Here is a 13,613-nt window from a genome sequence, read left to right as displayed (position 1 = left end):
TTTACATAAAATTCATAAGTAATGAGATAAAATTATTTCTTTTTTTTTAGGTTTTTTTTTTTGTAAGGCAAATGGGGTTAAGTGGCTTGCCCAAGGCCACACAGCTAGGTCATTATTAACTGTCTGAGACCGGATTTGAATCCAGGTACTCCTGACTCCAGGGCCGGTGCTTTATCCACTGCACCACCTAGCCACCCCGATAAAATTATTTCTAAAACATATTCAAGAAAAATGAAAAGGCACAAACAAGGAAACTACATTATGATGAAAGGTACCATGTACAACAAACTGTCAGCAATAAATTGATATGGTCTATCTTACTATCCAAATTGATAAAGGAAATATTACCTGAGGTCATGAAGACATAGACAGTAACACAATAAGACACTTCTGTATCCCTCCTTGAGTTTGGCTAAGTCTAACAGAAAGTTAATAGCAAATGGGAAAAAAAATGAACTGTACAAAATGCTGGAGAAATTAGGTTCAAATCTTCACAATGGAACTGCAAAAAGGAACGAATTATATATTTAATTAACTAGAGAAAGAAAGCAGGATTTTCAGATAAGAATGGGGAATTTTAAATGAAAATGCAAGAGAATTTTAGACATAAGGATGTCCAGAAGACTTTAAAGTACAAATTAAATGCTAAGAAAGAAGTAGCCTATTACAGTCACTGCATAGGATTCATTTCCTTTGTGCTTTTCCAGAAATGACTGAGTCTTCACCATTGTGCCAGATTTCAATTTTATTTGCAGGAATATTTTAAAGAAAGATTTGAACCTAGTACTGCTTTTTATGCAATTGTACATAAGCCAGAACCAAACTATCACATTTCAACTGATGTTGGGAACCAATTTTTGGATGCATTCACTCATATCAAGGTATGGCACTGTATGCTGGATGTGAAAACAGATTGAACATATTTTAATGACTATTTTTAATTTCACATAAATTCAATTGTGACCTGAAGGAATGGCAACTCTTTAGTGCCATTTTAATCTATAAGAAATATGAAAAAAACTGCCCTCCTACTGGAAACCTACTTTGTCATGTATACATTGAAAATTTAATGTGAAATATGACAAGCCTAATTTCTTCCTGACTCTTTTCAAGTTGTCCCAGAAATTTATATCAAGCAGGGGCTTCACACTTAAGCAATTGATATATTTTTTTGCAAGGCAGTGGGGTTAAGTGACTTGCCAAATGCTACACAGCTAGGTAATTATTAAGTGTCTGAGGTAGAGTTTGAACTCAGGTCTTCCTGACTCCAGGGTCAATGGTCTAGCCACTTTGCCACCTAGCTGCCCCAGCAATTTATATTTTCAAGTTTATCAAACAGGATTATGGAATTGTTTGTTTCTGCTTCTCACTTGCCTAGTCTGTTCCATTGATCTATTTCATCATTGTTAATCAGTGTTTTTCATCATTTCTGTTTCATAATAGAGTTTAAACTCCAACTATGCAATTTCTCTTTCATTTCTAATTTTTTCATTATTTCCTTTGCTATTCTAGATCTTTTGTTTTGTCAAATGAGTTTGATAACATTTCAATAAGTTTTGTGAAGTTTGCCTATGATTCTGTCATCGACATAACATTCAATCAATTAACTCTGGGAATAATGTCATTTTTATTATATCTATAAGACCTAACCATAAATAATGAATAGTCCTCTAGGGATTAAAGTTTAATTAATTAAATTTTATTTTCTCTTTGAGGGCAGTTTTTTAACTATATTTATTGAAGTATTCTGTGGTCTTTGACAAATTTACACCCCCAGATTTAAACATCTTTTCATTTTTCTTAATGGGATGAGGGTTACGAACTGTAAACCATGTCCTTTCACATCCCTTTCAGCTCCCACTTATGTTTTCTCCTCTCACTCAGAGGTAAGCTCATTGGTAGGGAACGTCCTTCTTGCTTATATTTCTAGGCTCATCCCTTAGCACAGCACTTGGCACGTAACAAGTTCTTAATAAATGTTTTATTCATTTTCTATCTCTCTATCACTCTTCCATCTCACTTTCTATCCTCAATCATTTATCAATCAAATATCTATTCTCTATGGACTCTCTGATTCAATGAAACTGGTCATCTTGATGTTCCTCATAATAGACACTATTTTCTGATCTGGGCATTTTTGCTTCCTGTTTCCCATTCCTGAAATTATCTGAGCTTTCCTGACTTCAAGTCTCAGTTAAAATTCCACTTTGCTGATCTTCCTAAATGCTAATGCCCTTGCTTTATTATCTCCAATTTATATCTATAGATTATAGATCTATATCTAGATATATCTAGATATAGAATGTAGCCAAATATTATAAATCACATGTAATAATACTACATATATATTATTTGTACATAGTTTTAAATATGCTGTCTCTGACATTCAAATGTAAGGTTTTTTATTAAAGATTTTATTTATTTTGACTTTTACAGTTTTTCCCCCTAATCTTACTTCCCTCCCCCACTCACCCTACAGAAGGCAATTTGTCAGTCTTTACATTGTTTCCCTGCTATACCCAATGTAAGTTTCTTGAGAGCAGAGATTCCCTTTCACCTTTCTGTGTACCCCCAGAATTTGTTCAATGCCTACAATATAGCAAGTGATTAACAAATGCCTGTTGAAGTTGCTTATCTACCCATCTGTTTATCATCTATATAGCTAATCATCTATATAGTGATCTTAATTATCTTTCACCCCCCAGTATCGATAGCTAATATTCAAGTCTTGTCATTATGAAAACATATCTATCATTCATTCCCTTTTACCAAACCTGATGTTTACCTAGATTGAAATAAAATTAAAGGAGATGATGGTGGAAAAATTTTCTCCAAACTCATCCAGTATCAGCTGTAAGGGTGACTTCTCCTGCTCATTTGCATTCATGACATTAGGGATTTTGCAAAAGTCAATGTTCACTCATTGTTCTAGCCATTTCTATTGCTATTCCAGCAACAATATTTGTGCCAGAATGAAGTATTTTCCTCCTATTGTTGTTTATAGCCTATTAAACAGGCACTGGGTGAATGGGTTTTATAACAGAAAGGAATTTATCAATGAAAATGGACTGAGTTGCTCTTTGTTTTTTTAAAAAAGTTTTTTTTTTTTTTGATATCTTCTGTTTCTTCTCTCATCATTTTTCCTAGGAATCCCTGCCCCTCTCCCTCCCAGAGGACCATCCCATACCAACAATAGTATATTTTAGAGAGAGAGAAATATTAACACAATTGATGAACACATTGAAAAAAGTCCTAAAACATGTGCAATGAGTAACACCTATGGACCTCTTACTTCCACAAAAGAATGGGTTGTGGTATTTCCTTCATGTCTCTTTAAGTTGTTTGATTTTTATAATTTTGTTTTGTTTTCTTTTGATATTTTTAATGTGTTGCTTTCCATTTCCATTGTTTTGGTTAATGTATATATTGTTTTCTTGTCCCTACTTCTTCCTGAAAATAGAGGAGAATTAAATATCTTAACTTCTTATACTTTGTCTTAACTTTATATTGATGCAAGCTGTCCATCAATTGAGAACAAAGGGAAAGAATTGTATTAGTTCTAGAACATTTATCTGATTCAAAGAAACATTCCAATTTGCAATTTTCCATTAAGCTTCCAAGAGATATCACAATATTTTGTTCATTAAAACACCAAGTATCTTGAACAACAGAAAGCAAAATTTAATTGCTCTGAATCGAAAGACAAGGTTGACTTCATTGAACTATTTAACAACCACTACACTCAAGAAAAGAATGAAGAATGTGCCTAATTTACTCAAGGAATGGTCTTGTGTGTCGTTAAACAAAATAACAGAATATTTTTCCTTTTTTTTTAGATTTTTTTTGGTAAGGCAATGGCTTCTCCTGACTCCAGGGCTGATGCTCTGTTCACTGAGCCACCTAGCTGCCCCCACCCTTACTTTCTAAGGGTTGTCTTTTTCACAATATTGACATAAATGTGACATCTGCAGAGGTCTCTATTTCCTATTAGAGAAAGTCTTTCAAACACCAAATGAGATTTCAGTATCTTGCTTTCTTCAAGCAGTATGCAATTTCTTTATATTGAATTAACCTATCCCATGAATTGAGAACAATATAAATCCATTATAAGCATAAGCAGTGATGTTCTATGACATTTAATCTTGACAGCAGCATAGTATGATTATGTAAATGTGTATCTTAATATCTAAAAAGAAACAAAGTTTTATTTGCTAAAATATCACAAATCTTCAGATACTAGTTACCAGACTCACTGAAGACAAGTCTTCTTTATTTTCCATAGAAAAGAAACAAAATTTTAAATTCTGTGGAATAGACACAAAATCATTCCATAAGGACTTTAAGCAAAGTTTCTTTGACAAGAAATGCCCCAAATCACTGATCACAGTTTTACATTCTTACAGACTGACTTCATCTAAATACAACAACAACAGCAACAAGCATGCTGGAGAAAAGGACAAGGAATAAACACAATATAGTTTATTAAAGGACTGGCTGGGGAGTCTATGAAGCACACGAATTCTTAGAAAAATAATTATTCTTTTTGTGATGGAGTTGGCATTTTTCTCAATGGCAATGTCAGTGTGATATCCATGGAAGGTCTCCAAATCCTATTAGATGAATATCTTCCAAAGATGTAATGAGACTTCATATCTTGTTTTCCTGGAATGGTACGCTATTGCTTTATTGTCCAATAACCTGTTCCATGAACTGAGGACAATATAAGCCCAATAGAGACACAAGCAATTGAGTAACATAACACTTGTTGATACCAATAAGGTATTGGTAATTCATGTGTGTTTTGCTTTCTAGAGCATGGCTATAGTTTGATTTTCTAAAATATCATGAATCCTCCTCTAGGCAGCAGACTCAAAAAAAAGGCAAAAGTTCATTGTTTTTCATGGACAGAGAACAATATTCTAAATTGATAGTAATCATGAAATAACTAAATCTTGAGGAATCTAAAAAAAAAGTCTTTTTTTGATGAGGAAAAACACAAATCACTTTTCATATTACTTGTTTCTAAGAGATTTTATGGAGCTTCAGCTTCAAGGAGTTCACATTTTTTATAGTGTTCACCTTGGCACATTGCACTGATGATCATAATTCAACCACTTTAGTCCCTATCAATAGTTCAGTCTTTTGTGATATCAAGTACTACTTCCCTACTCCCTACAAGATGCCTCCTCCTTCCTCAAAGCCCTCACTTGATCCATCTATCTGGGCTAATTTTGATCATTTATGTTTTTTTCTACATTTCTGCCTTAACTCTTTGAAAAGGCTGTCTACAATTGGTGTCTCTATTTCCTCTCCTCCTCTCTCTTAACCCCTTATAATATGGCTTCTGACCTTACTGTTCTACTGATGGTATCATAAGGAAATGGAGGGAACATGCTAAGTGAGCTCAGGGTCAGTGAGCTGTTACTGGGTATTTTTTTTAATCTCATTGGTGCCTTTGAACATGGAAACAACTGAAATTGCTTTATCTTTATTGCATAATTTCTATTTTGGAGTGGTTTGAGAGATTGTAGGAGTTGTAGAAAATGTGAGGTCCACCATCTTGTTTTTTTATCTGACCTGGAACTCTATATGTTGAATGAGTAGACAAAGAATCTTGATGGAACTTTAGGAAAAAAGAAGAAAAAGTTATGACTTTGGGGGAATAAATTTTATATATATATATATATATATATACATATATATATATATATATATATAAATTAGTTTCAATTAAGCATAATTAGTTATATTGATGTGTGAAATTTTGATCATAATATGTCAGCAATATTATCTCTCACTTCTGTGCCCTTGTACTGTACCTGATATTCTCTCCTGTCTCCCCTCCACCTTTTAGAATCCTTAGTCGTCTTCAAGATTATCTCAACTGCCCACTTTTTTACATGAAGCCTTTCCTGATGCCCTAGCACACTAGCACCTTCTCTACTCCCTAATATCCTTTATTTATATATTTTTGCACACATTGTCCATATACTTATTTCTATAGACACGTGACTCCTATGATAGACTATGAATTCCTTGGGGTAGCTAGTTTGAGCAGTAGATAGAGCACCAGCCCTGGAGTGAGGAGGACCTGAGTTCAAATCTGGCCTCTGACACTTAATAATTACCTAAATGTGTGGTCTTGGGCAAGCCACTTAACCTCATTGCCTTGCAATACCTTAAAAAAAAGAATATGAATTCCTTGAAGTCAAGGGATTCATTTTTTTTTTGTTCTTTGGATCCCCAATACCTAGAACACACCTAGCACATGGTAGGTGCCTAATAAATGATTTCTTACTGATTAATACTAGAAATAAAATAAACTCTTTTTATATATTAAACTTGTAATATATTAATAGTTTATATTTAATAAATTTAATGTATTAATATTATATTAAGCTTTTACATTAGCATAGCTCTTTTCTCAAACTACTCTGAAGTGTAATACAAGTTTAATGAAGCCCACCTCACCATAAGCCATTTGAAATCACTTCACAGCAGTAATTCCAGGGCTTCATGTGAGCAAATAAGTTATACAGATACTCAGGACCCCTTCTACAGTCTGCTCATCGTTAAATCTGAAATGACAGATGAAAAAGAGCTAATTATCACTAGGAACTTGATTTTAACAAAGAGTGTCAGCAGAGTCCCAAATTACACTAATCCTGCAACAAAAGATAACTTATTAGAGAGAGAGATGAAAAAGCCCAATTAGGTCATCTAATTTTTCTAGCTCTCCTCTTACAATTATTCTCCACAATTTATTATTAGATGAGCTTGACCCATTTCATTTAATGTAATTCAAGTGACTCACCATAATTCCTTTGGGAGATTGGGTCTTTTTTAAAAAAAAAAATTAACTAGAAACAAAGATTTCTGATCTTGAATCTAATTTTCCTTTTGCTCAGTATCATTCCATCACTTTTTTTGCACTTCAGAGTATCCCACCATACCAACAGACTCAAAAATATCTAAATCTAAACAATATCAATGATTGGAATGAAGAGTGTTTTGGAATAAAATGCGACACCTTTTTAGTTTCTAAATTTCAAAATGGCTCCATGAAGCCTTCTCTGATGCCACTCAATTTCTTTTTCTGGCCTCAAAGTATTTTGTACTCTTTTCACGCACTTGATATCTTCTAATTTTCATTTTATCTGTTGTGTTCATGTCTGGTCACTCCTAGGTTAAGCTTCTTGAGAAAAGGCACTATGGCCTAATTATTTTTATATCTCTCCTAGCTCCCAGTTTGGTTCTTCTCAGGAAGAAGATCCCTATTGTGATTAAAACAAAACCTATTCAAAAATCTTGAATGACTCCCATCTGTACATACAGAAAACTTAGTGTGCCATTCAAAACCTTTCACAATCTTGACCCTATATACCTTTCTTTTTTTTGACATTTTATAACGTTATTTAAATGAAGTTCAATGTAGTTTTCATCCACATTGACTGTAAGCTTTTCAAAGTGGTGAAAGGTACATAAGTAATCAATGTATACAGCTTGTTTGGTGAATTTTCATCCTCATTGTATTTCCTGAACAAACACACTCAGATTCAGTATGGGGCATTCCTTATTCCTTTGATCCAAACAACTTTGTTGAGTTTGGAGTCAATAATTTGATAATTTCCTTTAGAGCCCAAGGAGTTCGCTTTTTGAAGCCTGTTCCATGAATTATTTTGTGAATGTTGATGGTATGCTCTTTGATTGCAGGATATCCCTTCTTTTCCTCTCCACCTTTCTTTGCAGGAAGTATCCTACTGGGGACCAGATTGGAAAGGACCCTATCTACCTTTGTAGCATGATCTTCCTCTAGAATATCGTCATAATTCCAATAAAATCAATCTATTCTCTTTCTTCTGAACTCACTCACATTGTTATTTTCACATGTTTGCTTAAACTACTTTGCCACCTAGACTTTCCTCTTTTCTATCTGTTCAAATTCTATTCCTCTACTCAAATCTCACCTCATCTTGTACATTTTTCCTTTCCCCTAAGACTTTTAAAAGCAACTTTTCCCTTTCCTCTACTCCTGCACCTAGAGAATCATCATGTGAAGCCAATACTCTTTGGGGCACTCTCTCCAGTTGAACTCACACTTAAACATTTGGGTTTCCTAATTCACTGTCACTTTGGGTTTCAGTGGGCAAATCCCTTACATTCATAATGCTGTGGCTCCCAAATTCCCAATGGTTTACTTTCCCTTAACAATTCTCTAATAAAGTTACCAAAGGCATTATAAAGATGGTATAGGCATCTTTATACAGTTGGCTTCAAAAAATTCCCTTCTCTAAAAAAAATACACCAGAATTGTTCTCTTCCACAAGAACAGCATCGACAAGAAGAGTGGACTTATCCTTCAAGTATAGTAGTAGTGAAGGACGAATGTTGAAAACACATGGGGACTTCCAGCCAAGATGGTGGAGAGAAGACAGACACTGTGCTAAGGTCTCCTGATCTTCCCTCATATACAATATAACAAACCTCTTAACAGAAACTCAATCTACAAAACTCAGAAAAAAAGCTAGGAGAACGTCTACCTCAAGGTCTGTCTTCGGGGATTGTGTATGAGTCAGGGGCAGAGAACAAAGAGCCAATGGGGGTGCGATGACAGGTGGACTAGCCTGGGAGCAGCTGTGGAGGCACTGACTGTGGGAGCCATGATCCAAGAGCCAAATGGGACGCAGAGGTTTTGGCTATGGTACTAATGGTTTGGGATGCTCTGGCAGGGCTGGAGGGTGAATTCCAGTGTGGAGAGTTGCAGACATCGATCCACTGGCTTCTCTGGTCTGGAGGACCTCAGACTCTATACTTTCACTTCAGCTGAGTCCTCTTCCCAGAACAAACACAGTAATAGCTCCCCCCCGCCAGGCTCAGGCATGGGCAGCAGAGCTCCTTCAGTTGAATAGAGAGAGTAATTACCTTGCCCTAGGGAATAGCCCACAGCACAACCCCCTCCAGGCCAAGGGAAAGGGCCTCAAATCATGGAGAAATGAGAGAGATGCAGATAAATCATGAAAACCAAATCAGCAGCTTGGTGAAAGAAATACAAAAAATGCGGAAGAAAATAATATGTTAAAAACTAGTACAGACCAAATGGAAAAAAGCAAAACAAAAAGGCAAATTAGAAGAAGAATGCTTTAAAAAGAAGAACTGGCCAGCTGGAAAAGGAGACAAAAAAGTTCTCTGAAGAAAATATCTCCTTCAAATACAGAATGGAATTAAAGAAAGCTGATAACTTTGCAAGAAATCAGGAAGAAATAAAACTCTTCCAAAAAAGCCCTAAATTTTTAAGAGGAAAATGTGAACTATCTCACTGGGAAAACTACTGACCTTGAAAATAGATCCAGAAGAAATAATTTAAAAATTATTGGGCTACTTGAAAGTCATGACCAGGAAGAGAGCTTAGACCTCATTTTTTCAAGAAATAATATAGCAAAATTGCCCTGAGATCCTAGAAGGAGAGAGTAAAAGAGAAATTGATGGAATTTACTGGTTATCGCCTGAAAGAGATTCCAACTGAAAATCTTCCAGGAATATCATAGCCAAATTCCAAAACTCCCAAGTAAAAGAGAAAATACTAAAAGCTGGCAGAAACAAATAATTTAACTACTGTGGCTCTGTAGTCAGGATCTGGCAGCATCTACATTAAGGGTTCATAGCAATTGAAATATGATATTCCAGAAGGCAAAAGACCTTGCTTTACAACTGAGAATCAACTACCCAGCAAAACTGAACATCCTCTTTCAGGGCAAAAGATGGACTTTCAATGAAACAGGGGATTTTCAGACTTTCCTATTGAAATAACCAGAGCTAAACAGAAAGTTTGCTCTTCAAGTACAGGACTCTGGTGAACCATAGAAGGGGTGGAAGAGAACTGTTTGTATTCCTGCGTGGGAAGAAGATACTGATAACTCACATGAACTTTCTCATAGAACTGTTAGATGGGGCATATACGGATAGGGCACAGGAAGGAGCGGAATATAATGGTATAATATAGTAAAAAGTTGGCATCAACAGGTGATAAAGGAAAGTACTAGAATAAAGATAAAGGAAAGGAAGAAGTGGCTAAAATATTTCACATAAGAGTCAATAAAAAGCTTTTTCAATGGAGTGGAATGAGGGAAGGCAAGGGGGAATGAGTGAGCCTTCTTTCTCATGAGAAATGACTCAGAGAGGAAATTACATACATACTTAATAGGGTATAGAAATCTATCTTACCCTGGAGGAAAAATGAGGAGAAAGGAATGGGATAAGAGAGAATGGGAGGAATAGGTGATAGAATAGAGGGAAGATTGTGGGAGCAGGTACTCAGATAAAACACATTTTTGAACAGGGCCAGGATGAAAGGTGAGAGAGATTAGAATAAATGAGAGTGGGGAGGAATAGAGTGGAGAGAAATACAGTTAGTAACAGCAACTATGGAAAAAATATTGAAGCAACTGCTCTGGTGGACTTATGATAAAGAAGACTACTCAACCCATAGATAGAACCATTAGAACCTGAATGCAGACTGAAGTACTTTTTCTTTCTGTTTCACTACTCTTGAGGTTTCTCATCTTGTTAGGGGGGATTTATATTTACTCTTATAAGATTATTGTTATAATATAAAATAAATAAACCAAAACTATGTTTCAAAAAAAGCATTAAGGGATCGAAGGGAAGGGCCTGGAATGTGATATTCTGTAAAGCTAGGGAGCTTGGAATACAGCCAAGGATTCACTTATCCATCAAAACTGAACCTTTTCTTCCAGAGGAAAAGATGGAAATTTAGTGAAATAGGAGACTTCCAACTTTTATGGATGAAAAGACCAGAATTTAATAGAAAATTTGGACTTCAAATAGGAGACTGAAGAAACACAGAAAAAGGGAAAAAGGGGATAAGGGAAAAAAAACTACTATCCAATAAGATGAAACTGGCTATATACCTACCTGGGAGAAGGACTCTCATAACTATAGAGAATTATATCTCTTTTAGAGAGAATATATTTAGCAGGAAGTGATGGAAAATCATGAATTTTCTGTGACATGTATAGAATGATTTAAAAAGAATACCTCCTTAAAAGGGGAGACAGTAAAGAGATGGGAGGATGGAGGAGATTGAATGGGGTAAGTCTCATTGCATTAAGAGGTACAAAGGACATGTTTCAATAGAGGGGAAGAAGGGAGGAGGTAAGAACCATATGAATCTTGCTCTCATCAGACTTGGCTTAAACTTAACTTACACACATTCAATTAAGTTAAGAAACTTATCTTACCTTTCAAATATTAAAAAAGAGAAAAGGGGAGGGGGAGGAAAAGGGTAACTAAAAAAGCAAGGGAAGGAAGAAGTGACAATGGGAAAGGGGAAAGAAAGGGGTGAGGGGTTGGATATAGGAAGGAAAACACTGAAGGTGGTGATATTCAGAAACAAAATACTGGGGAATATGGATAAAGTGAAAAAAGGGGAAAATAAAAACAGAGGGAAGGTAGCATGGAGGGCAACAAAGAGTTATTAATTCTAACTTTGAATGTGAATGACATGAACTCTCTCTTAAAATATAAGCGAATAGCAGAGTGGATTAAAAACCAAAATCCTACAATATGCTGCTTCCAAGAAACTCATTTGAAGCAGAGAGATACATATAGAGTAAAGGTAAAAGGTTGGAGCAAAATATATTGCTTCCACTGAAGTGAAAAAAGCAGGGGTAGCAACGCTTATCTCAGACAAAGTAGCTGCAAAAATAAATATTGTTACAAGACATAAGGAAGGAAACTCTATCCTCCTAAAAGGTACTATAAACAATAAAGTAATTTCAGTACTGAATATGTATGTACCAAATGGTATAGCATTCAGATTCTTAGAGGAGAAGTTGAAGGAGTTACAGGAAGACACAGACGGCAAAACTCTACTTGTAGGAGATCTAAACTTCTCACTCTCAGATTTAGATAAATCTAACCATAAAATAAACAAGAAATAAGTTAAGGAGGTAAATAAAATCTTAGAAAACCTTGACATGATAAGGACTATGGAGGAAACTGAATGGGGATAGATAGGAATATACTTTTTTTCCTGCGGTACACGGCACTTACACAAAAATTGACTGTGTACTAAGGCATAAAAGCCTAATAATCAATTGTAGAAAGGTAGAAATAGTGAATACATCCATCTCAGATCATAATGCAATAAAAATCACATGCAATATTGGGCCAGGGAGATATAGACCCAAAACTATTTGGAAGCTAATGATTGTATCAAACAACAAATTATAGGAAGCAACATGGGGGTGATGATCGACCTTGATGGACTTGATCGTTCCATCAGTGCAACAATCAGGCACAATATTGGGATATCTGGGATGAAGAATACCATCTATATCCAGAGAGAGAATTGTGGAGTTTGAACAAGGAGCAAAGACCAAAGACTTTTAATTTAGAAGAAAAGCATTATCTTATGTAATTTTGCTTTTATACTTTATTTTCTTCCTTAAGGATATGATTTCTCTCTCATCACATTCAACTTGGATCAATGTATACCATGGAGACAATGTAAAGACTGGCAAATTGCCTTCTGTGGGGGGAGGAAGTAAGATTGGGAGAAAATTGTAAAATTAAAAATAAATAAAGAAATTTAAAAAAAAAAGAAAAAAAAACACATGTGGCAAAGAATTACTCATAATTTCTGACACTTAAGAACTTGGAAGTCTTTCCTCTCTTCAAACCAGTCTCACATTGCATTTAGGCACCTTGTATTCAACACACTTCCCCATTGTGGAGAATTCTGGTCTCTGAAGCTACCTCCTAATTTGGATGACTATTTTTCCACATCTATGTATCTATAGTATATCTCTCTGTTCCAGATGCAAACTTCCTCTGCAAACAACCTTATCAATGAATATTGATGTGATCTTCTTGCAGTCTTTCCGAGAGAGTGAAATCTTTGAGAACTCACAGGATTACTCAGATAACTTCTACTGCATGATACTGAGTCTCTTAAAATCAGAAAAATAACAAACACAAAAACAAAAGAAGGTATGGGCTCTCAGACATAAACCTCTTGACCTGTTTCTCTAAATCTGCCCTAAGGATTTGGTTTGGACAAGAATTCATATGCTTTCTTTTGTATAACGTCTGAGCCATAAGCTCTTGTGGACCAGTAAAACGCTTCATCATCACATTTTTACACAGGGCAAGCCTTTGTCCACAGCCAGCATTAGCTTAAGGCTAATCAATAAGAATCAAACAGAGGGTATCTTTGCATCCTCTGTATAACCCACTAGAAAAAGGAAATTTGAGCATCGTTTCATTGCCTTGTTGCAGGTATTCTAAAGTTTAATGGAGATTTATAGACTGTGAGGGTAAAATCTCAATTTCTAAACTTTGCTACCTTTTTTTAACACTGCAAAAAGTCTTGAACAGAGCAGCCATTTGACAAAAAGTTGAATTGCATTTTCCAATTTTTTCTAGCTGGTAGTCATTACTCCCGTTTCTGAATTATAGTACTGAAAATCTGTGCCACTCATGTACTATCTTGTGCTGTTATATAGTTGTTCATTTTTTCTCATGATTTGGCTATGGTACCTTTTGGTACGTGTGTAGTGGAGGAGTCTCTTGTCCAATTTTGGGCTTCACTA

At 35.3% G+C, this 13,613-nt stretch overlaps 1 pseudogene; it reads right to left on the bottom strand.

The window, feature by feature from the left end:
• Nucleotides 1–5,225: 5,225 nt before the first annotated feature.
• The window catches only part of LOC141498609 (large ribosomal subunit protein eL31-like), a 28,086-nt pseudogene continuing 19,698 nt past the window's right edge, over nt 5,226–13,613 (bottom strand).

Source organism: Macrotis lagotis, chromosome X (genome assembly GCF_037893015.1).
Source record: "Macrotis lagotis isolate mMagLag1 chromosome X, bilby.v1.9.chrom.fasta, whole genome shotgun sequence".
In the NCBI taxonomy this organism is placed as follows: Eukaryota; Metazoa; Chordata; class Mammalia; order Peramelemorphia; family Peramelidae; genus Macrotis; species Macrotis lagotis.
Note: the sequence above shows the minus strand (reverse complement) of the source record. Positions and strands in the feature narration are given on the sequence as shown.